The 27,932-nt window shown below is 39.1% G+C and overlaps 1 protein-coding gene and 1 non-coding gene across 2 annotated transcripts in view; one reads left to right on the forward strand and one right to left on the reverse strand.

Moving 5' to 3' along the window:
- The window catches only part of LOC132368253 (zinc finger protein 883-like), a 96,904-nt gene that overhangs the window by 20,608 nt on the left and 48,364 nt on the right, over nt 1-27,932 (forward strand). The window lies entirely within an intron of this gene.
- TRNAW-CCA (transfer RNA tryptophan (anticodon CCA)) lies at nt 7,632-7,704 on the reverse strand. The gene has a single exon. It is a non-coding gene; the product is annotated as a tRNA-Trp (tRNA).

Consider the following 27,932-nt stretch of genomic DNA (forward strand, 5'->3'; position numbering starts at 1 on the left):
TACAGAATCTAAGATAAATAGGACTTCAGTGGGAGGGTTAATGTTTAGCTTGGTAAGATTTATGCTAGCATGTTCACTGCATGTTCACTGTTTGCTATACCTGTAGGTATCTAAATCAATTTCCGCTAATATGCTTGTTTTTCTGTTCTTGGTTGTCTTTGAGTTTCCCTAGAATTTCCTCCTCAGAGTCTAAATCTTGCAGTTCTTTCAGCTGTAATCCTCTTTTATGCAAGAATCCTGTTGATGAGTTGATAGTTGTGGGGCAGGGGAAGCATTCTATGATTCCATGATTACATATCAGTCTTTTCCTTGACCTGTGCCCCTGGGATGTATCCTTCTCAAGTGCTTCTCAGCTTCTTGTTTCCCGTAGGTGTGAGAAACAGGAAGGCTTGGAGTTGAGTGTTTTCCTTCCCCTACATGAGTTAGATTAACTCACAATAGTTTTCCTCAAGAACAGGCACAGAACAGAATGCTCTGGATATATTAAAAATGGCTCCTTTTCCCCTCTCCCTGCTGGAAACACGAGGGAATTTTTCTCTGACCGTCACCAGGAGAACTTGGTGGGGCTCCTTGAGGTAAAACTCATGAATGTGTGGCATTTCCCCTAAGAATAGGCTCACGGGAGTTTCTAAACCTCAAGCTAGTCCATACTCAAGCTCCAGCAGTTTGGTTATATTTACCTAACAGTTTCTGGCTCTAGCAGCTTCTTGGCAAGCTGTGTTTCTCTGTATTCACCTTTCTTGGGGCATTTGTTCTCCCAGTGACCTCAGTTGTCTTAGAAGTGTTGTTCACTTTGTTAGATTTTCTTCATTGTTGTAAAGATGGGACTGACAGTTTCTGACGTTTTTACGTGTTGGAGTAGAAACCAGAGCAGTCTTCACAGTTTTTGATAATGCTGCTAGGCTTGGACTCAAATAATCTTGACATAATGTACCAGTAGTACAGCTTTCATCCCATGTGTACTGTCTGGGTGGGGATATTCACTGCCATGTCTGTAAGAAGTAGCTTCTACAACCCCAGGCTGGCAGAAATGAGAAATTTCAGTGTCCTGTCCCTCCTGAGGTAAAAACGCAAAATTCTGAAATGGGGGGATGGAGCCCATTTGCTGGTTTGAATTTGCTCAGATTAGCATGCCCACAGCAAAGATATGTGGGGTGGGGGAAGGGGAAAGTAGTGCATTCATATTTCAGACTCTTTCTGTTCTTAGTTTAGATTTTCTTGAATGTATGTTTTTCACTTTGTGATATGCCCTTCAGGCAATATCCAGAAACTTAGTAATATTTTAAAGACAACTTTCTCCAGTTAAGTCAGTTATTTTGCTGTTCTTTTGTTTTCTCTTTTTTAATATGAGTAGATGATCCACCACACCTCAGTGGTTAGCCTCAGAAAACCCTCTGGCTGCTTTAAAATTTTTCTCTTTATGTTTAGGTTTTGAAGTTTTTCTGTTGTGGACCTACATATTTTCTTCACATTTATGTTGCTTTGATTTCCAGATTCTTGGATACAAAACGTAATTTCTTCACCAAATTTTGGAAGTTTTCAATAATTATTTCTTCAAATATTTTATCATTTTTCCATGTCTTAACCACACACATTCGATCACTAGTATTTTCTCACAGATCACTGATACAGTGTTCTCTTGTTTCTCAGCCTATTTCTCTCTGATCTTTAGTTTAGGTAATTTCTATGGATCAAGAATGTGCCCCCATAACAAAAAGCAATTGCCTAGTTGTGCATGACTGAAAATACTTGTGTGACATATTTTGTTCGTTTATACAGTTGTTTTTGGCTGAATTAGTACCAGTTGGGTACTAAGTACTCTGTCACTAGCAGCCCAGAAGTCTAAAGACACTGCATTTTTTAAAAGATCATTGTGACTGTTTTGCAGAAAATGGATTAAAGATGCTAAGATTAGAGGCGAGTGGACCATCTGGAGGTGGCTGGAGTAAACCCAGGAGAGAAACTATGATGCCCACAGGCTTGATGTGTATTCCCAGGTTAATCCAGCTAATAGGCCTTAACTCTGTATCTTCTGGGACAGATGTTTGTCTGCCCCTGAGGAATAAGCAGGGATTGGGTCCTGGACAGCCAATGAACTGAATCTGTTAAAACTTCCTATCTTATCTTCCATGTAAATTTGATGATAGTAACACCACCACCACCACCTAACACTTGTAAAACACCTGCAATGGCGTATTTCCGCTCCCTTTATATATTGGGTTGGCCAAAAAGTGCCTTCGGTTTTAAGTAAAAGTAAAAGACACATTTTTCATTTTCACCAAGAACTTTATTGAACAACATATTCACCCTTTTGTTCCACTACCTTCTGCCATTTTTCAGGCAACTTCATAATTTCATCTTCTCAAAACTTTTTATCTTTTTGAGCAAAGAACTGTTCCAGGTGCCTTTTACAGTCTTCCAGGGAATTGAAATTTTTCCATTAAGAGAATTTTGTAAAGACTAAAATAAATGGAAATCCAAAGGTGCAATGTGTGGTGAATACGGAAGATGAATCAGAACTTCCCAGCCAAGCTGTAACAGTTTTTGCCTGGTCATCAAAGAAACACGTGGTCTTGCATTATCCTGATGGAAGATTATGTGTTTTCTCTTGACTAATTCTGGATGCTTTTCATTGAGTGCTGCTTTCAGTTTGTCTAATTGGGAGCAGTACTTGTTGGAATTGTTTGCTTTTCCAGATGGAGCTCATAATAGAGGACTCCCTTCCAATCCCACCATATACACATCAACTTCTTTGGATGAAGACTGGCCTTTGGTGTGGTTGGTGGTGGTTCATTTCCCTTGCCCCCCAATCTCTTCTGTTCCACATTATTGTACAGTATCCACTTTTCATCGCCCGTCACAATTTGTTTTAAAAACAGAACGTCTTCATTACGTTTAAGTAGAGAATCGCGTGCGGAAATATGGTCAAGAAGGTTTTTCTCGCTTAACTTATGTGGAACCCAAACATCAAAGCAATGAACATATCAAGCTGGTGCAAATAATTTTCACTGCTTGATTTGGATATTTTGAGGATGTCAGCTATCTCCCGTGTGGTATAATGTTGATTGTTCTCAGTTAATGTCTCAATTTCATCGCTATCAACTTCAACTGGTCTACCCAACCGTGGAGCATCCTCCTGCGAGAAATCTCCAGCACAAAACTTTGCAAACCACTTTTGATATGGTTGATCAGTCACAGCACCTTCTCCATACAGTGCACAAATCTCTTTTTGCATTTCAGTTGCGTTTTTACCTTTCTCGAAATAATACAGCATAACATGCTTAAAATGTTGCTTTTTAAAAATCCATCTTCAATATTAAAATGACTGCACAAAAATTCACCAACTTTGATAAATCTTTTTTTAAATGCAAGGTGATATGACAGCTGTCACATAGAGTCTAACAAAATTGTTTCAAATGAAGTTAAAGACAGCTAAGTTTTACTAGAGCCATCTTACAGAAAAAGCTGAAGGAACCTGTTGGCCAATCCAATAGATTAACGTCTTCATACTTCATAATAGCCCTATGAAGTTGACAATATATTACACACATTTTTCAGATAAACATACAATGGTACAGAGTTTGTATCCTACCCAGTGTCCCACAGGAGACCTGAGACTTCTGCACATGCAGTCTGGTAACAAGTCCATGTTTTCAAACGTTGTGTCATTTACCAAACCTGGAAAAGTCAGAGTACACTATGTGGGACTCCATCATACTAATTACAGAGTCAGACAGTATATGGATTACAGAGTTAAGATTTGCACAGGCAGTTCTAGGTAGGTATTTCATTGAAAACACATCAGGAGTATGAAAAATAGGTATATGTTTTCACCTTATGAAACTAGACCTAGAACAACAATTCAGACCTAAATCAAGCTGGATAAAAGAAATAAAAAGAGCAGATATCAATTAAATTGAGTAGAGAACGACTGTAGAGAAAAATCAACAAAACCAAAAGCTGGTAGTTTGAAGAGATCAAGACAATCAATAAACCTTGAACCAGGCTAAGCAAGGAAAGAGAGAAGACACAAATTACTAGTACCAGAAGTCAAAGAGGGACCATCACTACTAAATCCATAGATATTAAAAGGAAAATGAAGGAATATTACGAACAACTATATGCCCCCAATTTGTATACCTTAGGTGAAATGGACCAGTTTCGTGAAATATAACTTCATAAAAGACAGTCTACCAAAACTAACACAAGGCTGTGATTCTGCCCATATATTATAAAGAAATTGGATCAAAATTAATAAACCTGTAGAACAGAGTAGAAAAACTTTTTGATTGGTGAGGGATCCATTCAGAGACATCCATTTCAAATAAACATATTGCCAGCTGTGCAACACAGATATTAGCAAATTAAGTAGATGAGGGACCAGGCAACCTCAACCCATGAAGTTCCCCTTTTAGAAAGCCCTGCGTAACCTAGGTAACTATCCTTTTGAATGACCCTGCTTCTCCCTTTCTGCACCCTAATTCCTGCTCTTATACTTTAAATTTGCCAAGAAAGAGTGAACCCACAAAAGCATAGACACGCAGCCAACCCCAGACCCTAATAAAAGCAGAGCTCCATGTCCATGCTCCCTGCCTGTATATCTAACTCACTCTGTGGCCCTGTACCCTCCAGGATCTCTTGTTCTTCTGAACTTCCTGATGATTTCTTGATCAGGTGCATCCTGTGATCATAATAACCACAAGCATTGGTCTAGCCACAGCATTGGCTCTGGTAGGAGAAATGTTTGTGGTACCAATAGTACATCCTAGGTGAGTGCCTCAGGGATTCCTACTCAATAACCTCACTATCAATAGAATGAGACCAATACATCCTGCTGGTGTAGCCAGCATGATTGCATGATTGCACTTGCAATTAACCGAGGGGAATGCCCTTTAGCTGTGACTGGCTTAGTGATTGGCTAACCTAGCTGGGTAACACCCTTTGGAAAGGAAGCAGCCACTTGGTGGAGGTCCATGACACTGTTATCTGTTTTTGTGTATTATCTCTACCATGTGTTGCCAGCAGTACCCGTCCCCAAGTATCACAACTGCCATAATAATTCAACAGTTTTCCCAGAGCTGCATGATCAAGGCTGTATGATCTAATAAAACAATTAGACCAGTAATTATAAAGGCCTAATTAACTGTTCATATACTCACACACCTCACGCCAGGGAGAGCCGAGGAAGGTGGACTGAATCATAAGGCTATTATCACTGCACAAGGTGGAGCTTCTGGTCAAAGGCACAAGGAAAGGATATTCCCATAAGTAAGGTGGAGGGAAACTTGTCCCTGCATCCACTGAGGCGGTAGGTGGTGCCAGGACTATTTGTGTCCTAACCTAGATGAGTGAAATATTCTTGCAACAGAAACTAACAGCACCAAGAAAAGGGAAATTCAACCAAGACTTGCTTTCTCTCAGTGGCTGCCTCACCCCCTGCCATCACTCTTTGTCCCCCAACCTGATGGGATATCATGTGTTATGATTTGATTTCTTTTGTATCATGATCCATCTTGTGTGAAATTATAGGACTTAAGCTATGTTAAATAATTTTAAATGGAGTCACAGTGGCTAATGTGAACTTACATATTAGTTGTTTTGAAATGTTTGGTATGTGACTGTAGATGTCTTGGTATGATAAATTGAGTGTTACTTTAGGCACAGAAACAGACATGGATCAATGGAACAGAAAAGAGAGCCTAGAAATAAACCCACACACATATGGTCAATTAATCTTCAACAAAGGAGGCAAGAATATACAGTGGAGGAAAGACAGGCTCTTTAGCAAGTCATGCTGGGAAAGCTGGCCAGCTGCATGTAAATCAGTGAAGTTAGAACACACCCTTACACCATACACAAAAATAAACTCAAAATGGCTTAAAGACTTAACTGTAAGATTTGACACCATAAAACTCCTGGAAGAGAACATAGGCAAAAGGTTCTCTGACATAAATCGTGACAATGTTTTCCTAGGTCAGTCTACCAAGGCAAGAGAAATAAAAGGAAAAATAAACAAATGGGACCTAATCAAACTTACAAGCTTTTGCACAACAAAGGAAACCATAAACAAAACAAAAAGACCACCTATGGACTGGGAGGAAATATTTGCAAATGATGCAACTGACGGGTTTAATTTCCAAAATATACAAACAGCTCATACAACTCAACAACAACAAAAAAACCCAATTGAAAAGTGGACAGAAGGCCTAAATAGACATTTCTCCAAAGAAGACATACAGATGGCCAAAAGGCACATGAAAAGATGCTCATCATCCCTAATTATCAGAGAAATACAAATCAAAAGTAAAATGAGGTACCACCTCACACCACTCAGAATGGCCATTATTTTAAAAGTCTGCAAGTAACAAATGCTGGAGGGAGTGTGGAGAAAGTGCAACCCTCCTACACAGTGGGTGAAAATTGGTGCAGCCACTGTGGAAAACAGTACGGAGGTTCCTCGGAAAACTAAATATAGATTTGCCATGAGCCAGCAATCCCACTACTGGGCATATATCGGGACGAAACTAATTTGAAAAGATACATGTACCCCTGCATTCATAGCAGCACTATTTATAATAGCTAGGACATGGAAACAACTTAAATATCCATCAACAGATGAATAGATAAAGAAGATGTAGTATATATATATATACGCAGTGAATACTACTCAGCCATAAAAAATGAAATAATGCCATTTGCAACAACATAGATGGACCTGGAGATTATCATACTAAGTGAAGTCAGAAAGAGGAAGACAAATACCATCACTTCTATATGGAATGTAAAATAAGACACAAATGAACATATCTACGAAAAAGACACTGACTCACAGATATAGAGAACAGACATGTGGTAGCTGTGGGGGAGGGATGGATTGGGAGTTTGGGATTAGCAGATGTAAACTATTATCTATAGAATGGATAAACAACAAGGTCCTACTGTACAGAACAGGGAACTATATTCATTACCCTGTAATAAACCATAATGGAAAAGAATATGTTTATATATATGTATAACTGAATCACTTCGCTGTACACCAGAAACTAATACAACATTGTAAATCAACTATACTTGAATTTAAAAAAAAATAGATAGGGAATTTGACGACATCCAAGGAAAGACTTCACTGAAACAGAAGGAGCAACTCATAAGATACGCGACCCCCTGGGTGTAACTACTATACCCTGCTGGCAGGCTCCTTCAAATGAGACCACTGAACTCAGCAACTTGAAGGCACTTTGCTGGAGGACCGCCTCCACCCTGCTGAGAGCTGTTCCCGACCGATGCTGCTGGAGCCTCTGTGGGAGCAGGAGGCAGCTTCCCACTCATGCTTGTCTCAAGACCCATTGCTGGACCAGAGAGATTGCTGCTGGTGCTGACACATTTCTTTCTTAGGCTTCTCCTTGGTGTGCTTCGTTATCCCCTTTGAACGTTAACTGTTTTGACTAATCTGTGATGTGTGCTAATTGTGTGCAATAAACCAGGTGACTGGTTGAATATTGGCTAGTTTCATGTATTTTCAATCCTGTGATTCTTTTTTTTTTTTTTAAATATATTTATTTATTTATTTGGCTGCACCGGCTGTTAGTTGCGGCACGCAGGATATTTTAGTTACTGCATGTGGGCTCTAGTTCCCTGACCAGGAATCGAACCCAGACCCCCTGCATTGGAAGCAAGGCGTCTTAACCACTGGACCATCAGGGAAGTCCCAATCCTGTGATTCTTACCTGGCCTTACTGCTGGGCCCTGTAACAAAACAGTGGGTCCAATCCCTAACACAGTGTTGCAAAAAAAAAAATTAATGGACAACTGTAAGTGTTCTGAGCATCTTGTGCTAGTGCCTTCTGAAACTCTGGAGGAGATTCAGCAACTCCTCCATAAATGTAAAATCCCTATAGGAACTTCCTGGGTGTGGCTTGGTAGCACAGCACGCCAGCAGGCCAGGGCTGTGTTATTACTCTCCAGAGGCCCTGGGGCTTTTTCCGAAGACCCTGTGTGTAAGACACTAGTGGAGGCAGACCCTAATTCTCGGGTGCTTCACTGTGACACCCAGGAAGGGGAGGCAGCCACTTACTAAGAGGGCTTACAAGAAGTTCTCCACAAAATTTCCAATACCAACACATAAGGTTCAGGTAACAGGAGAAAACTCAAAGTCAAACTAAGATCTGAAATTATATCTTAAATTGAAAACTTAAAAATTTGGTGCAGCAGAGGGAAGAGAAGGGAGCTGATTGACTATTGCGGGTTTTTGGAATGGGCTCTGGATTGTTAATCTCAGCTGCTGAAATGTACCAACTAGCCAGTATGTCTTAAAGACCTTAAAGATCCATCTGGGCTGCGTGCTCGTTTCCTCCGAGATACCACAACCTAAGCCCTCTTGGCTTTCCCCTGAATGAGGGCAGAACCAAAAAACACACCTCATGAGATACCCCTGCCACCAAGGAAAAAGCAGATAAGGTTATTAAGGCCTCTAGTGACAAGGAGGGGAGGACAAGAGAAGGCAAGAACCACTGATATTCGCACCAGAGCCCTCCCTCTCCTCACCTGGATATTTATTGCCTGGCACCATGCCCACCTTTCATCATGGTGATTACTGCTAAGCTCAGTGAATAGAAGACATTAGATGAGGCCCATCTTGTGCTGCACAAAATTAGCATGATCCAATGGGTTTGCCATTTCTATGACTATAGTGACTCAAATGAACGCCTCTCTATTTCTAACCCTGAAGATGGCCCATTTGACCCTGAGTCCAGAGGATTTTTACAAGGTACTCACCCTAAATTACAGAGTGGCACTATTCCATTTTATTAGGACTGATAAAGCCATTCAAAAGGCACTGGCGGACATGAACCTGGTTTTTAGACATGGAGGAGAGATTTGCACCCAGACACCCAAATACTTCAGGCTTATGCCCCTCTGCCCCTACTGTCCTGGAGGGGCCTCCCTCAAGCAAACTTCCCTTAATGAAAAAGGCTCCCCATTTCCTCCCCAATAAATTCCCATCCTAATTTTACCCCTCAAGGGAATACGCAGCAAACCTTTACTGGGTGTTATGAAACCTCAGAAATCATGGCCACTTGATCTCTGAACAGCCAGTCTCTAAATTTCAGTTTATAAAACTAGCATTCTCCCACTACAGCCCCTTTCTACCATCCATCCTCTTGCCACAAAGCCCCCTCAGTCCTTAATGCTCCCTCTGTGTTCTTCCCTAACCTCCAGGACTTCCAGCCCTCTAAGCCCCTATCCTGGAAAATTGGTGGCTCCTGAGGGCTTTTTCCACCTCCTGGGGACAATCACTCTTACACCGTTCTGGTGGACAATAAAAATATACAGGGGTTTCTTTTGGCCCTGTTAGAACCAATACCACTGTCATTCCGGGCAGTCCCTCTAAATTCCCAGTGTGGGAGCCCTACTACTTACAGGGCATTGCTGGTAAAACCATCAAAAGTGTACAGATCCATTCGGATGTAGCTATTGGGACCACTCACAAGAAATGGCTTCCTCTCATGGTGCCCCCCTTGGTTCTTTCCCTGTTTATTGGCATGGATGCACTTACATGATGCCATGCCACGTGGAAGAAGCCCAATTTCCTGGCCTTCCTGGTGGGCCTGGCCAAGTGGATGCCAGTGACTCTTCTTCCCTGGGTCAAGATGGTGAACACCCCTGATATTGACTTAAACAGGGCGCTGAAGGCCTATGCCCTGTTATTACAGAAATAGGAGTCATTAAGCCCCCACCCTCCCCTTTCAATAGCAGTGTTTATCTGGTACTTAAGCTAGCCACTAATGAGTGGTGCCTCACCATGGACTAGCTAAACCTCAGTTCTCAGTTTTCCCAATTTCTAGTATTATAGAAAGATTGGAGAGATACAAGGGACCCAAGGAGTGTCCTTTGCTGTCACTGACCTAGCTAATATATCTGTTCCCATCTCAAAGGAATCCCAGATCCAGTTTGCTTTTACTTTTGAAGGGGTTAAACATTCATTGATGTGGCTCCCAATGGCATATTTGAACAGCCCTGCAGTCGCACAGACCTCTGCTCCTGGGATTTAGATAAATTACAATTGGAAAATTGTATTTTTGAGGCATTATTTTGATGGCATTATGCTGAGGTGTCCCTCTGAGGGAATGATATGGGCAGAGTTGCACACCCTTACACACCACCTAAACCAATGTGACTGGGCAAATGCCCCTCAGGAGATCTAATGCCCAGTGTTATCTTTACGTTTCTGAGCATCACCTGGGACTTTAAGGGCTGAGAAATACCCCCAACTGCCAAACATCCATTGCTCACTATTGAATCACCCACTACGCTCAGACAGGCACAACAAATAATAGACCTTTTCAGGTTCTGGTGGCAACACATCCCTCATCTCTCACTAGTTATTTGCCTTGTCTATGCAACCACATGTAAATTTGCCATCTTCCATTAGGATGAGGCCCAATACTGTGTTTTGGAAACTGCCCAACAGAAAGTCCAACAAGCTTTACCTTTAGTGCCACCTGACTCCACATTCTGAGTATAGTCTGTGGCCACACCTGACTATTCCTCCTGGAGCCTCTGCACCAAACCTAAGTCTACCTGGTTTCTTCTGGGTTTTTGGCATAAAAGTTAAAACCTAGTATATCAGTGGCATCCTGATACATTGCCCTTGAGTGCCAACTCTTGGCATTCTACTGGACTCTTTTAGAAACCGAGGCCCTAAACGACCCACACCCAGGACTACTCCATACCCAAGTTTCTATAATGCCCTGGGTTCGAGATGCCTGCCAGCAGAAGCTCAGCACAGCCACTGAGGCATCCTTGGCAAAATGGAAATGGTATCTTCAAGAAGGGCTAAGCTTGACATCAAAAGTCTTTCCAAATTACAGAAGAATGTGACTTTTCCATGCTACAAGAGGTAACCCAAGGCTTTCTTGTCAACTGTTAATCAATATTCAAGTAGCTCAGCCAGAAGGAACCCTATCGAAGCTCATCAACTGTTGGTACTCTGTATGGCTATAGCAATTCTTACTGCTTTGTGCAGTCCTGATAATTGAGTTACTGGTAGATCCCCTTGGGCCTACCCATCACACAAGGGCAATGTTGGAATAATACTGCTCCAGCCCACAACTGCACCACAAGGTAGCAAAATGGGAAATGTTGGAGAGCTGTGTTGGAAGGGCCTAGGCTAGCATGACACCAAATCTGGGAGCAAAGGGATTGAATCCCTTCACAGGAAATGGGCCCTCTGGAGGTGATGTCTAAGTGATACTCACCCACCAATTCTATATATCAAGTATTGTCACAAACTAATTGGCCCTGTGAGTGACCATACACAAAACTCATCTGGTTACAGGGACTGTGCTCCCATGTTTTGTCCATCACCCTCATGGGTCAGTCCCAAGAATGCCTAAATAACATCCGGATCTTCCTTAGCCTGGGATGTGAATGTGCCCAGAATCTTTATGTGCCTTGGATGAGCTCTACTGGGATTGAAAGGGCAGCCACCTGTTGTTTCCTAAATGTGTCCCTGATGATGCCAAGGAGGTGTTAATAATTTGTTCCACTAGCAGGAGGCACCAAATATGAAGGTGAGACATCAGGAAAGCCTCCTGTAACATCCCCAGCCCGTGACCAACCCCAACTGGATAGCCACATGGGAGGGTCAAAGATTTGGAGAGGACATCACCTCAGATGACTTTGCCCCAGCCCAAGAGTTCATTGCTGGAGATGACTATGCCCCCATACAATAGGACACACCAGGGGCATATCACCATGTCAGAGACCTTGACACTTGCCCACATTGCTGCACTCCCGAGCTCACTCTAAAGTCTCTGAAACACTGCAATTGAATCTAAGTGTTTGTATTGCCTTAATAGAATCAGGGGACCCACCGGAATATGATTTTCCTGAATTTGCCTGGTGTTTGCCTGCTGACCCTTCCTAATACCAACATGCCTGTCAGGCTGTGAGTACATCCTCTGTCAAGTGCAGGGCAGCCTTGCCTCCTGTCTTCCCTATTTTGGTGGCTGAAAATGTGCATTCAGAAGCAGACAGTTTTCCTGCCAAGAAAAACTACCCATTTAGACTCCTTGCCTTCACCTGCTCCCCTTGACCTTCCAATTTTCTGTGCTTACACGGGAATTCCCAACCATGATGTCTGTGGGCCACCACCATCCCCTACCGCTGGCACTCTCAGAACCTCGTCCACTACACTTCCTCCTGTACTTTCCACAACACTGGCAAGATGCTTAGCAAACACCACCAACATTTATATCCAGTAGGCTGAGAAGGCTGCCCATACTTTGAAATTAGAAATTGCTAGGCCTGTCGTTTGTCCTCCAATCACTTGTACTCTACCTTAAATGCTTACCTTGCTGACATATTCAATTTCAGTCAACTCCACTTAAAAAATGATGTCCTTTCCCTGGCCACCCTTCAGTTACATGCCTCACCCAGTTTCTACTCCAGTAGCTCCTCAAAGGATAATTTTGAGGTAGGCTTTAAGCCTCCTTGGTGATTCTGTGCCCAGACACAAACAAATCTTGGTCAACATACCCCTTTAACCACACCACTGGGACTCATATAGCACAGATAGACATGAGTGGGCACTAGTTCCTGGTTTTCTCACTGAAGACCCCAATGAATATTCTACAGTAAGAACGGCCACCTTTTGATTCCACTGTAGGCCCACAGTGTAAGAATCTCACCTAGTATATTACTCTCTTCCCCAGCCCTCCAATCAACTTCCCCTGGGCTGCATACTAAGTGCACCATTGTCTCCCTTGTCCTGCCTCTGGAGGTATAAACCTTGGGACGCAAAATCCCTCAGTTTCCTAATTTGTTTGTCTACCATCGACAAAAAGCCATTTTCATTTCTTTAGTCCTGGGCATGTCCGTTCTGCTGGAACTGACTGAACTAGGCACCAATGCAGTGGCCCTGGCCACCCAAAATTGGGTAATTGGGGCCAAAATACAACTATTGGCCATCTTTACAAATACAAAGCCTCCATTAAACCCTACACTTTGTGCAACGGTCCCATGAGTCTCTTGCTCCAGTGGTTTCAGATAACCTCCTGGCCCTAGATGATCTTCTGACCAAGGAAAGAGCAGTTTGTGCCCTCCCAGGGACCACGTGCTGCATGTTCATCACTAGCTCAGGACAAGTTCAAACTTACTTACATCAGATGGCCCAAGATGTTAAAATGTTTTGTAATATTACCAAAATCTTTGAACAGATTCCCTAGGCCTCCAAGATCACTGACGTATTTTCATGGCTGGACATTTCAAGTTTGGGACAATGGCTACTGACTGTATTTCAGACCATTTTTTGTGTAATTATAGGATTTGTTATCATAACCAAAATCAAATACATACTTTCTTGGTACCTACCCCTGAGTTTTAATACATCTGCTACCCAGGCTGTTAATGTCCTCACCATTAAATCTGATACCTAGATATATTAGGGTGGATTGTAGTGTAAGTGCCTGACATTAAGCTTTTGATTGCCTTGGCATCAATGTCAAAGGCATACATCTCAAATAAAGGTATTGCCAACTGTGTGACACAGCTATTAGTAAAAGTACTAAAGAAGGAACCAGACTGCCCCACTCATAAAATTTCCCTTTTAGAAAGTTCTGGGTAACCTTAGAACCGACCCCTTGGGTCACTTCTTCTTTTCCATACCCTAATTCTCACACCTATGCTTTAAATTCACCCCAAAATTGTGAACCCATGAAACCATAGACACCCCACCCATCTAATCCTAGTAAACGGAGAGCCCCAGGTGTGTACTCTCTCCCTCCCTCCCTCTCTCCCCACAACTTCACTGAGTGGCCCCGTGTGTGCCATGTACTCTCAAGGACCTGTGAGTAATAACTCTTGTTCTTCAAATTTCCCTGATGGTTTCTTGCTGAGTTGTGTCCTATAATCATAATAAGAACCACAAGGGCTGGCCCAGTCATAACATTTTCCCTAGTGGTGATGGTGGGAAATGTCTGTGGGGTTCACTTTGAGTCAATACAGTAAATGCACTTGCCCAGGCATTCCTGGCAGAGAACAAAGGTATCAGTAGGCTGAGTCAACACAACATATTACAACAGAGATTATTTTTTAATGTAAGGAAGTTTTCAGAGGGAATATAAAGACATATTACACATTGGAAATAGCCATGTGGATGACATCCTTCTCATCACAAAAAGATAACCCAGAATTCTATATCAAGGGAATTATATTGCAAAAATGAGGTTGAAATAAAATAACATTTTTAGAAAAATGACAACTGAGATATTTTGTTACAGCAGATATGCCAGATAAAAAATGAGAAAGATACTTGTTCAGGCTGTAGTAATGTCATAACAGATGCATACCTGTATCCACAAGAGGCAATTGAAGAGCAGCAGAGAGGGTAAATCTATCAGCAAATGTAAAAGACTGACCTTTCTTTTTCTTCTCCTTGTGTGTGTGTGTTTTGTGTTTTGTTTTTGATAGGTAACTGCACTAAATGTGTCATGCAACATGGGTTCAATTGCTAAAGAAGTTACACAGGACACACAGTTACTATACTTACAAATCTACAGTTTATTGAAGGAAAAATATACAATGTAGTGACACATCTAAGTAATGATATGAATCACATTGAAACCTGTGTCATAGCAAGGGGTTTGTAGAGGTCAAATTTTGGCTCTGATTATCCTACCTCTGTAAGTGCTGTGACAGAATATACTTTGTCTTAGATCAGAAACCACCAACATTTGCAAAGACGCCTTGAAATCAGGGAGCCCCAAATGGAATGTTGGCTGAGATATATTATTTTAATATTTTGCTAATCATTCAGGCATATTACTGCTACATATTGAGCCTCAACAGCAGAGGCCTTCAGGGGTCTCACCAAAACCAAGTGCAATTATCTGTCCTACTGTTTTCAATACACAATGTTTATGAGTTGGTACAATATACCCTGGTATTTCATGGACCCCAAGCAAAACTATTAATTAGTATTTTTCACTACTTGTTCAGAGTTCACTGCCATGCAGATATATTAGCAAAACAATTCAGGCTCATTCCAGGCCTGGTAGAGTTGAATCTCTGTTGATCATGAGCTGCCCATTCTCCTTGCTTGACCCCATATTGGGCACCATGCAGTGAACAGTGTACTTTCCTTCACCACGCTGTCAGTGTTAGTAGATTGCCTTTACTGTGCATTGTGCAAGTGGACCCATGTTTGGTTCGGTAACAGCACCAAGTAATATTTTTCTGACCACAGTGGTATGAAATTAGAAATCAACAACTTGAGGAAAGCTGGAAAATCTACATATTGTAAAAATTAAACACCACACTCCTGAATAACCAAAACAAACAAAAAAAAAAATCAAAAGAAAAATCCAAGAATATTTGAAATAAAAAATAGAACACAACTTACCAAACCTTATGGGAGCTACTATAGCAGTTCTGAGAGGGAAGTTTTTAGCAATAAATGCATATATTAAGAAGTTAGAAAGACTGCAAGTAAACAACCAAACTTTACATGTTAAGAAAAGAAAAGCAACTTAAACCAAAGTAGCAGAAGGAAGGACATAATCAAGGTCAGAGCAAAAATGAATAAAATAGACTTCAGGAGAACAATAGAAAAGATCAATGAAACTAAGAGCTGATTTTTTAAAGAGATTTTAAAAATAGAAAAAAATGTTAGCTTGGCTAAGAAAAAAGGAAGGAAGACTTAAAGAAATGAAAGAAGAGAAATAATAACTAACACTACAGGATACATAGGATTATAAGAGACTACTATCAATAATTATACAACAACAAGTTAGATAACCTAAAAGATAATTTCCTACAGTCATGGAACCTACCAAACGGAACCAGGGAGAAATAGCAAGTCTGAACAGACCAAGAAAGAGTAAGGGGATTGAATTAGTAATCAAATACCTCCCAATGCCTCCCAACGGAAAATCCCAGACCAGACACAACACACTGTGTAAAGGCACATATATAAAATATGTTAAATAGAATGCCAGTGGTATGTGCAAATAAAGACTACCTTCTCTCAGTGAATTAATTAGTTCATCACACTGTGGCACATGGGAAAAAAAAGTTTCTAAGACACACGTATAAAAGATGATTATAAGTAAGCCAGTTGTACTTGTAAAAATGACAGTGTAATTCTAGTACAAGACGGAGTTCAACATTCTGTGGAGCATGAAAAAACTTTGTGAGGTTACTTGTATAGCGTTTTTCCTAATAAAGCTAGTTGTGTAATTGAAATAAGAACAGTATTACTAGAGTGAAAAATTGTAATCACCATACTGGAGTGCATAGCATAATGTATGTAAAAAAGTTCATGAAACATATAGAATGCTTGTTGTATACATGAATAAGATTTCTGTTATTTTAGTGAGAGAATATGATTACAATACTGTGATGCATTGAATACACTATGAAAAGTCACATGTATGAAAAATGTTTCAAGAATGCTAGTTGCATATGTAAATAAAGGACAGTGTTATTTCAGTGAAAGAATGTGTTCACCAAGTACAATATATCATATACCCTGTAAAGGAACATGTATAAAAGACATTCCTAAGAGTTAGAATTTTGTTGCATTTCTGTAATGTTATTTGAATGACAGACTGTGTTCAGTAATCTGTGATGCATGGAATTCACTATAAAGAAAAATGTACATGTTTTACAGAATGTTGACTGTGTATGTGAATAAGGATAGTGTTATTTTACTGAACGAGTAATTCACCACAAGGTGCTACATGGAAAACATTATGTAAAGGTAGGTTTGAAAACCATGCTTCTTTGAATACTAGTGTTTATGTGTATAAAGGTGATATAAATTCAGTGATAGAAAGTATTTACCACTATTATTAATGTAATATATTATGATAAAACTCACATATAAAATTGTTTCAAAGAATGCTCATTGTATATATGAATATGGCAGAGTTATTTCAGTGAAGGAAAGAATGACCATACTGTGGTGCTAAGTTTACTCTAATTAAGACACATATATAGGGCTTCCCTGGTGGTGCAGTGGTTAAGAATCTGCCTGCCAAAGCAGGGGACACGGGTTCGAGCCCTGGTCCGGGAAGATCCCAGGTGCCACGGAGCAACTAAGCACGTGAGCTACAACTAATGACCCTGTGCTCTAGAGCCCGTGAGCCACAACTACTGATCCCACGTGCTACAGCTACTGAAGCCTGTGCACCTAGAGCCTGTGCTCCACAACAAGAGAAGCCACCGCAATGAGAAACCTGCACACCGCAACGAAGAGTAGCCCCCACTCGCCACAACTAGAGAAAGCCCTCACGCAGCAACGAAGACCCAGTGCAGCCAAAAAAACCAAAAAACAAAAAAGACACATATATAAAGGTTGCTTCTACTTACTGTAGTTGTACTCCTGAATGAGTCAGTGTTAAGTGGAAGAATGTGGTCACTGGAAGAACGGGCATGGAATACATATTGAAAACCACATGTATAAAAGATTATCCTAAAAGGCTAGTTTTATATGTGAATGTATAAAATGATAGGGTTTTTTCCAGTGAAAACGTGTTCAACACACTGTTGTTGGAATATGCTATGTAAAAATACCTGTGTAAAATAAATTTCAAAGACTGCTAGCTGAATATATAAATGAGAATATTAGCTCACTAAAGATATTCTCATCACGCTTTGATATTCACTATACACTATGTAAACACACAGGTATAAGAGATGTTTCTCAGAAAGTTATTTATACATATGAAAGAGCAGAGTGACATTTCACTGACATAATGTATCCACCAAATTCTAGTGCATGGAATACATTATATAAAGAAGCATATAAAAGATGTTCCTCATAAAGCCAGTTGTATATGGGGAAAAGAACAGTGTATTACCATGAAAATTAGTTCCCAATACTGATGTATTAGACACACTAGGGATCATAAGAAACTACTATGAACGAATTATTTGCCAAGAAATTAGACAATATAGAAAAACTAAATACCTATAAGCTTACAACCTACCAATTATGAATCATGAAAAATAGAAAATATGAACAGACCAACTACTAGTGAGATTAAATCATTGTGGTGCATCTAGAATATAATGATTCAGTGAACATGGGGGTGTGCATGTATACAGGTTTCTATTTGAGATACTGATTTTGTTTCCTTCTGATGAATATCCATAAGTGGAATGCTGGATCATTAGGTAGTTCTATTTTTAATTTATTGAGAAATGTCCATACTGTTTTCCTTAGTAGTTGCACCATTTTACTTTCCAAACAACAGTGCACAAGGGTTCACTTTTCTCCACATCCTCACCAACTCTTGTTCTCTCTTGTCTTTTTTATATACATTCTAATATGCATGAGATGATATCTTATTGGGAGTTTGATTTGCATTTCTCCTACAATTAGTGATCTTGAGCACTTTTTCACGTGTCTGTTGGCCATTTGAATGTCTTCTTTGGAAAAATCTCTATTCATATCCTCTGCTAACTTTTTAATCAAAATGTTTTTTCTATTGTTATATGAGTTCTCTGTATATTTTCATAATTAGCCCTATCACATATATGATTTGAAAGATTTTCTCACATTCTATAGGTTACCTTTTCAATATATTGATGGTTTCCTTTGCTGTCAAGAAGCTTCTTAGTTCGATTTGGTCCCAGTTGTTTATTTTTGCTTTTGTTGCCTTTGCTTTGGGTGTCAAATCCAAAAAAACCTTATTGCCAGAACTAATATCATGGAGTTTACCCTCCTATATTTCTTCTCGGAGTTACACAGTCTCAGGTCTTATTTTCAAGTCTTTATTCCATTCAGTTGATTTTTGTGTGGTATAAATTAGGGGTCCAGTTTCATTATTTTGCATATGGCTGTCTACATTTCTCAACACTATTTATTGAAGAGACAGTTCTTTCTCCCTTGTATATTCTTGGCACCTTTGTTGTGAATTAATTGACCTTATATTTGTGAGTTTATTTTTGGACTCTCTTCAGTTGCATTGATCCATGTGTCTGTTTTTTTGTCAACAGCATTCTTTTTTTTTTTTTTTTCTATAGCTTTTCTAATATAGTTCCAATTTAGGAAATGTGAAGACCCAGCTTTGTTGTTTCTCAAGATTGCTTTGGCTATTTGGGTCTTTTGTGGTCCATGCAAATTTTAGGATTCTTTGTTCTAGTTCTGTGAAGAATGCCATTGGAATTTTGATATGGATTACATTGAATCTGTAGATTTCTTTGGAGAGTCCAGATCTATTAACAGTATTAATTCTTCCAATCCATGACCATGCATAACTTTCCTTTATTTATGTCTTCTTCGATTTTTTTTTAATCAATCTCTTATAGTTTTCAGTCTTTCCCCTCCTTGGATACATTTATTCCAAATTATTTTATTATTTTTGATCCATTTGAATGGGATTGTTTTCTTTTTTTTTAACAACTTTATTGGAATATAATTGCTTTACAATGGTGTATTAGTTTCTGCTTTATAACAAAGTAAATCAGTTATACATATATCCCCATGTCTCCTACCTCTTGCCTCTCCCTCCCACCCTCCCTATCCCACCCCTCTAGGTGGACACAAAGCACGAAGCTAATCTCCCTGTGCTATGCAGCTGCTTCCCACTAGCTATCTATTTTACATTTGGTAGTGTATATATGTCCATGCCACTCTCTCACTTCGTCCCAACTTACCCTTCCCCCTCCCCGTGTCCTCAAGTCCATTCTCTACATCTACATCTTTATTCCTGTCCTACCCCTAGGTTCTTCAGAACCTTTTTTTTTTTTTTTTTTTAGATTTCACATATATGTGATAGCATATGGTATTTGTTTTTCTCTTTCTGACTTCTTCACTCTGTATGATAGTCCCTAGGTCCATCCATCCACCTCACTACAAATAACTCAATTTCATTTCTTTTAATGGCTGAGTAATATTCCATTGTATATATGTGCCACATCTTCTTTATCGATTCATCTGTCGATGGACACTTAGGTTGCTTCCATGTCCTGGCTATTACAAATAGAGCTGCAATAAACATTGTAGTACATGACTCTTTTTGAATTATGGTTTTCTGAGGGTATATGCCCAGTAGTGGGATTGCTGGGTCATATGGTAGTTCTATTTTTAGTTTTTTAAGGAACCTCCATAATGTTCTCTCTAGTGGCTGTATCAATATACATTCCCACCAACAGTGCAAGAGAGTTCCCTTTTCTCCACACCCTCTCCATCATTTCTTGTTTGTAGATTTTTTTGATGATGGCCATTCTGACTGGTGTGAGTTGATACTTCATGGTAGTTTTGATTTGCATTTCTCTAATGTTTAGTGATGTTGAGCATCCTTTCATGTGTTTGTTGGCAATCTGTATATCTTTGGAGAAATGTCTATTTAAGTCTTCTGCCCAATTTTGGATGGGTTGTTTGTTTTTTTGATATTGAGCTGCGTGAGCTGCTTGTATATTTTGGAGATTAATCCTCTGTCAGTTGCTTCATGTGTAAATATTTTCTCCCATTCTGAGGATTGTCTTTTCATCTTGTTTATGGTTTCCTTTGCTGTGCAAAAGCTTTTAAGTTTCATTAGGTTGCATTTGTTTATTTTTGTTTTTATTTCCATTTCTCTAGGAGGTGGATCAAAAAATATCTTGCTGTGATTTATGTCATAGTGTTCTGCCTGTGTTTTCCTCTAAGAGGTTTATAGTGTCTGGCTTTACATTTAGGTCTTTAATCCATTTTGAGTTTATTTCTGTGTATGGTGTTAGAGAGTGTTCTAATTTCATTCTATTCCATGTAGCTGTCCATTTTTCCCAGCACCACTTATTGAAGAGGCTGTCTTTTCTCCATTGTATATTCTTGCCTACTTTATCAAAGATAAGGTGACCATATGTGCGTGGGTTTATCTCTGGGCTTTCTATCCTGTTCCATTGATCTATATTTCTGTTTTTGTGCCAGTACCATACTGTCTTGATTACTGTAGCTTTGTAGTATAGTCTGAAGTCAGGGAGCCTGATTCCTCCAGCTCTGTTTTTCTCAAGATTGCTTTTGCTCTTTGGAGTCTTTTGTGTTTCCATACAAATTGTGAACTTTTTTGTTCTAGTTCTGTGAAAATGCCATTGGTAGTTTGGTAGGGATTGCATAGAATCTGTAGATTGCTTTGGGTCGTATAGTCATTTTCACGATGTTGGTTCTTCCAACAAAAGAACATGGTATATCTCTCCATCTGTTTGTATCATCTTTAATTTCTGTCGTCAGTGTCTTATAGTCTTCTGCATAAGGGTCTTTTGTCTCTTTAGGTAGGTTTATTCCCAGGTATTTTATTCTTTTTGTTGCAGTGGTAAATGTGAGTGTATCCTTAATTTCTCATCTAGATTTTTCATCATTAGTGTATAGGAATGCAAGAGATTTCTGTGCATTAATTTTGTATCCTGCAACCTTACAAAATCCATTGATTAGTTCTAGTAGTTTTCTGGTGGCATCTTTAGGATTTTCTATGTATAGTATCATGTCATCGGCAAACAGTGACAGTTTTACTTCTTCTTTTCTGATTTGTATTCCTTTTATTTCTTTTTCTTCTCTGATTGCTGTGGCTAGGACTTCCAATATTATGTTGAATAATAGTGGACATCCTTGTCTTATTCCTGATCTTAGAGGAAATGCTTTCAGCTTTTCACCATCGAGAATGATGTTTGCTGTGGGTTTGTCATATATGGCTTTTATTATGTTGAGGTAGTTTCTCTCTATGCCCACTTTCTGGAGAGTTTTTATCATAAACGGATGTTGAATTTTGTCAAAAGCTTTAATAATGATGTTTTAAACAACTACGTTTTTTTTTTTGGCCATTCCATGGGGCTTGTGGGATCTCAGTTCCCCGACCAGGGATCAAACCTGGGCCCCCTGCAGTGGACGTGCAGAGTCCTAACCACTGGACTGCCAGGGAATTCCCTAAACAACTATTTTCAGGATGCATTTAGCTCAGTGTATATGAGTGAATAAATGTGATAACATTCAGCAATGCATTGTGGTTACTATAGGACACTTGTAAATATTATTCTATGAATGCATATTTAACAAGCTCTTAACACAGTGTTATTTTAGTGAATGGAAATACTATCATTCTATGATGCATGTAGTGAAATTTTAAGAACACTTCTTATAAGGATATTTCTTACAAGCTACTTGATATTTTTCAGAACAGTGGTATTTCAGTGAAGGGAACTGATATCTGTTATCTAATACACATAGCGATGTGACTATAATCACATACCAAAGATGTTTCTAAACACCTTCTTGCAGGATGTGTTCAGCACAGTGTTATTTCAGTGAATGGAAGTGATACCCATTCTGCAATGCATGTATTTAAGTGCTTAAGAACATTTGTAATGAAGATGTTCTAATAAGCTACTTAAAAGCTGTGTTTCTATGTTATTTCAATAAATGGGAGTAATGCCCATCTTGTAATGTATGTAAAAGGGTTCAAAACACTTGCAATAAAAATGTTTCTAACAAGCCAATTACAAACTGCACACTTGTCTGTGATCTCTCAAGTAATGGAAGTGATACACTTTCTGAAATGCATGTAGTGAAGTGTTTAAGAACATTTGGATTAAAGATATTTCAAACAAGTGCTTATAAGTTACATTGATCACAGAGTTATTTTAGTGGATAAAAGTGATACCCATTCTGCAATGCCTGTAGTGAAGTGTTATAAGCTACCTTTAGCACAGTGTTTAAGAACACTTGATATGAAGGGTTGCTAAGAAACTACATGCAAGCTGAATTCAGAATTGTGTCATTTCAGTGAAAGGAGGAGAGAGATTCCCAAGTTTAATGCATGAAATGACATGTTTAAGGACACGTTAATAAAGGCGATTCTAGCAAGCTACCTGCATGCTGTGCTCAACAGTGTTATTTCAGTGAATGGAAGTGAACCCATTCTGTAATGTACATATTAAAGTGCTTAAGAATATTCCTATAAAGATTTTTTTAAGTACCTACTTGCAAGTGGGTTTAATACAGTGTCATTTCAGGGAATGTACTGATACTGAATATGTAACGCATGTAGTGAAAAATTTAAGAAAACTTTCATTAAAAATTTATTTTTAGCTAATTTCATGCTGCTTTAAGCATAGTGTCATTTTAGTGAATGGAAGTGATGCACATTCTCCTGTGGATGTAGAGAAGTATTTAAAATCATTTTTTACAAGGAGGATTCTAAGAAGCTTGTTTGCAAGCTGTGTTTACTACACTTTCATTACAGACAGTGGAAGTGATACCCGTTCTTTAATGTATGTGGTGAAGTGTTTAAGAACACTTGCACTAAGATGTTTCTGAAAGCTATTGCAAGCTGCCTTCAGCAATGTTATTTCAATGATAGAAGTGACACACACTCTAATATATGGAGTAAAGATTTTAAGTGCACTTTTTATAAAATTGATTATAAAAATCCATTTGCAAGCTGTATTCAACACAGTGTTATTTCAGTGAATGGAAGTGATACCCATATTGTAATCCATGTAGGAAAGTGTGTAACAAGGAGCACATGTAATAAAGGTACTCCTTAAAAGCTACTTGTACCCTTTGCTCAGGAGAGTGTTCTTTCATTGAATGGAAGTGATAGACATTCTGTAATGCATGCAGTGAAGGGTTTCACAGTATTTGCAGTAAAGTACACTCTAGCAATCTACTTGTAAGCTGTGTTCAGCACAATATTCTTTCAGAGAATGGAAATGATGCTCATTCTCTAATGCATATAGTCACTTGTTTAACAAGACTTGCAATAAAGAAGTTCTGACAAGCTCCTTTCAAACTTTGTTCAGCGTAGTGTTCTCTCATTGAATGGACGTAATACCCATCCTGTAATATTTACATGCAGTGAAAGATTTCAAGCTGGATTCAACACAGTGTTCTTCCATGAATGGAAATTATCACTATTCTGGAATGCATTTAGTGAAGTGTTAAGGAAGACATAACTAAAATGTTTCTACCCAGCTACTTGCAAGTAGTGTTCCACTCAGAGTTCTTTCAGTGATTGTAAATGATACTCATTTTGTGATGCATGTAGTGTATAATAAGACTTTTAGTAAAGATGTTTCTAGCAAGATACTATCAAGATGTATTCAGCCCAATGTCTTTCATTGTTTGGAAGCATTACCCACTCTTTAATGCATGAAGTATCTAAGAAGACTTGTAATACACATGTTTCCAATAAAGTACTTGCAAGCTGCATTCACCAAAGTTTGTTTTCATTCAAGCTAAGTGATACCCATTTTGTAAGGCATAAAATGAAGGTTTTAGAATGATTTGTAATGAGTATGTTTGTAACAAGCCACTTGAAACTTCTTTAAATGTGATGTTCTTTTGAACCCAGTAGCTCAGCACTGAAGCCAAGTCTGGAATGCCCAGGACAGATAGCTGATCAATTTAGCAGCCTAGCACTAGAAGGCAAGTCTGGGGCACTCCAGGTGAATAACTGGTTGAATTAGCAGCCTGAAAATGAAGGCCAGGTTCAGGATGCCTGTGATGCCCTGGATGGCCAGCTGGTTAACTCTGCAGCCTGGCACTCAAGGCCAAGGCAAAGAAGCTTGAGATGCTTGGGACAAATAGCTGGTTGACCTGGCAACTTGACACCATTTGCCAATTCTGGGACACCTGGGACAGACAGCTGACTTCATTGACAGCTTGGCATTTAAGCCTAAGCCCAGGACACCCCAGATGAAAGCTGGTTGACTTGACAGCCTGATGGCTGAGGCCACATCCAGGACAACCATGAAGCCTAGGATGTACAGATGGTCAACCCAATAATCTGGCATCAAGGAAAACCCAGGATGCCTGGGATATTCAGATGATCAACCCAGCAGCCTGGCACTCAAAGCCAAGTCTAGGACACCTGGGACATCCAGGGCAGACAGTTGATTGACCAGGCATCTTGACAACAGTGGACAAATCTGGGATGCCCATGATAGACAGCTGGTCAATCCAGTAGCCTGATGCTGGAGACTAAGTCAGAGATGCCTAAGATTAACAGCTGGACAAACCAGCAGTCCAGTGCAAATTCAGGACACTTTGGAATGCACAGCTGGTAGATCCAGCAGCCAAGTTCAGAAGGCAAAGTCTGGACTCCCGGACAAACACCTGGTCATCCTGGCAGCCCAGCATCAACAACCAAGTCTGGGATGTCCAGGAATGACAACTGGTCAAGATGGTAGCGTGGTGCCAGAGGCCAAGTCCTAGACACCCCTGAAAGATATCTGGTTGACCTGGAATCCCAGCACCTGAGGGAAAGCCCAAGGTGCCCAGACACCCAAGATGGTGAGCTGGTTGACCAGGAAGCCTGACACCAAGACCAATTCTAGGAGACCCATGATCCACAGATGGATGGCTGGTTGACCTGGCAACCTGGCATTGTGGACAAGTGTGGGATGTCAGAGATGACGTCTTTCACTTAGCTTGACACCCTCTAGGTCCATTGGGTATTACAAATAGCAATATTTCATTCTTTTTTATGGATAAGTAATAGTCCAGCAATCATATATATACATATTTATATATATATTTTTCCCGTTCATCTATTGATGGACACTTAGGTTGATTCCATATTTTGGCTATTGTAAATAATGCTGCAATTAACATAAGAGTTCATATATCATTTCAAATTAGTGTTTTCATTTCTTTCTGATAAATACTCAGAAGTGGAAATGCTAGATAGTATGGAAATTCTGTTTTTAAGTTTTTGAGGGATCTCCATAGTGTTTTCCATAGTATCTGCATCCATTTATATTCTCACCAACAGTGTGTGAGGTTTCCCTCTTCTCTACATCCTTGTCAATACTTGTTACTTGTTTTTGTTTTTGTTTTATTTTGTTTTTTACAATAGCCATTCTAACATGTGTGAAGTGATATCTCATTGTGTTTTTTATTTGCATTTCCCTGATAATTAGTGATGTTGAGCATCTCTTCATGTGCCTATTGGCCATCTGTATGTTTTCTTGGGAAAATATCTATTCAGATCCTTTGCCTATTTTTTTCATCAGGTTATCTGTTTGTTTGTTTGTTTTTGAGGTTGAGTCATATGAGTTCTTTGTATACCTTGGATACTAACCCCTTATCAGATATTTCATTTGCAAATATCTTCTCCCATTCAGTAGGAGGCCTGTTCATTTTGTTGATAGTTTTCTTCACTGTTCAAAAGCTTTTTACTTGGATGTAGTTCTACTTGTTTATTTTTGCTTTTGTTTCCCTTGCCTGACGAGACATATCCAAAACAATTGCTAAGACCGATGTCAAAGTGCATAATGCCTATGTTTTCTTGGAGAAGTTTTATGGTTTCTGGTCTTATATTTAAGTTTTTAATCCATTTTGACTTTAGTTTTCCACATGAGGTGAGAAAGTAGACCAGTTTGTTTCTTTTGCATTTAGCTGTCCACAACTTTTATGGATGTGTCTTTAACAGTGCTTTAAATGGACAGCAGGGTGGTCAAAAAATACATTCCTTGAAATAATACTTTTTTCAAAATTGCATTTAACCAGTACTCTTAGAAATATTTTTTACATGTGTCTGTAAACACTGATTTACATTTAATAGAGTGTGGAGAACTTGCAATAACACTGGTCTCAAATTCACATTCAAGTAGCTCTCTTAGGAACAGCTATTATACATTTATCTTTAATACTATTTTACAAGCATATTAGCTTAGTGAACACATACATTTCTTGAAGAAATACTGTTCCAAAGTTCTCATGCATATATAACTCTTAGAAACCTTTTTTACATGTATATTTACAAGTTTTACATAATTTACTTTGTGTTGAACATATCCATTCTTTGAAATAACTTATCAAATTTGAATGCAAGAAGCACTCTTAGAAACATATTGTTTACATGTGTCTTTAATCACTGTTTTACATGATCTGCCATGCATCTATTTCATGAAATAATGTAATAAAATTTCAATGCAATTAGCACTGTTAAAAATCTATACATTTGCCTAGAATCACTGTTTTACATGCATTACATCCTTTTTTTGAAATAACACTTTTCTTAACATTGCATGCAAAAAGCACTCTAGCAATATCTTTTGTACACCATTAATCAGGGAAGGGCAAATGAAAACCACAATGATAAACCACCACACCTCTCAATTTCTCATGAAGGTAAACTTCTTACTAACAACTTTTTTAATGTCCATAAATAGTGATTTAAATGGAGAACAGTGTTGTTGTTTTTTTAATGTTTATTGGAGTACAGTTGATTTACAATGTTGTGTTAGTTTCTGCTGTATGGCAAAGAGAATCTGTTATACCTATACATATATCCACTCTGTTTTAGCTTCTCTTCCCATATAGGCCATTACAGAGTATTGAGTAGAGTTTCCTGTGCTATACAGTAGGTCATTATTAGTCATCTATTTTCTATATAGTAGTGTGTATATGTCAATGCCAATCTCCCAAATTTATCCCTCTCCCCCTTACCCCCTGGTAGCCATAAGTTTGTTTTCTACATCTGTAACTCTATTTTTGTATTATAGATAAGTTTATTTGTACCCTTTTTTTAGATTCCATATGTAAGCGACACCATATGATGTTTGTCTTTTTCTCTGTCTAACTTACTTCACTCAGTATGACAATCTCTAGGTCCATCCCTGTGAGAACAATGCTCTTAACACAGCTACTCCTTGAAGGAGCACTGATCTCAAATCTGCATGCAAGTAGCACTCTTAGAAACATCTTTTATAATTTCTCTCTCAACACAGTTTGCAAGCATTACAGTGTGGTGAACTCATCTGTCCTTGAAATAACACTGTTTTCAAATATGGACACCAAGTAGAATTCTCGAACCTTTTAAACTCTTTTTTTGCTTTGTTTTTATGTAGTACAGTATGATGAACACATCTATTCCTAAAATAAGACTCATCTCAATTTTCCATGCAAGTAGCACTATTATATACAATTCTTACACTTATTTTAAAAC

Source organism: Balaenoptera ricei, chromosome 6 (genome assembly GCF_028023285.1).
Source record: "Balaenoptera ricei isolate mBalRic1 chromosome 6, mBalRic1.hap2, whole genome shotgun sequence".
Taxonomy (NCBI): Eukaryota; Metazoa; Chordata; class Mammalia; order Artiodactyla; family Balaenopteridae; genus Balaenoptera; species Balaenoptera ricei.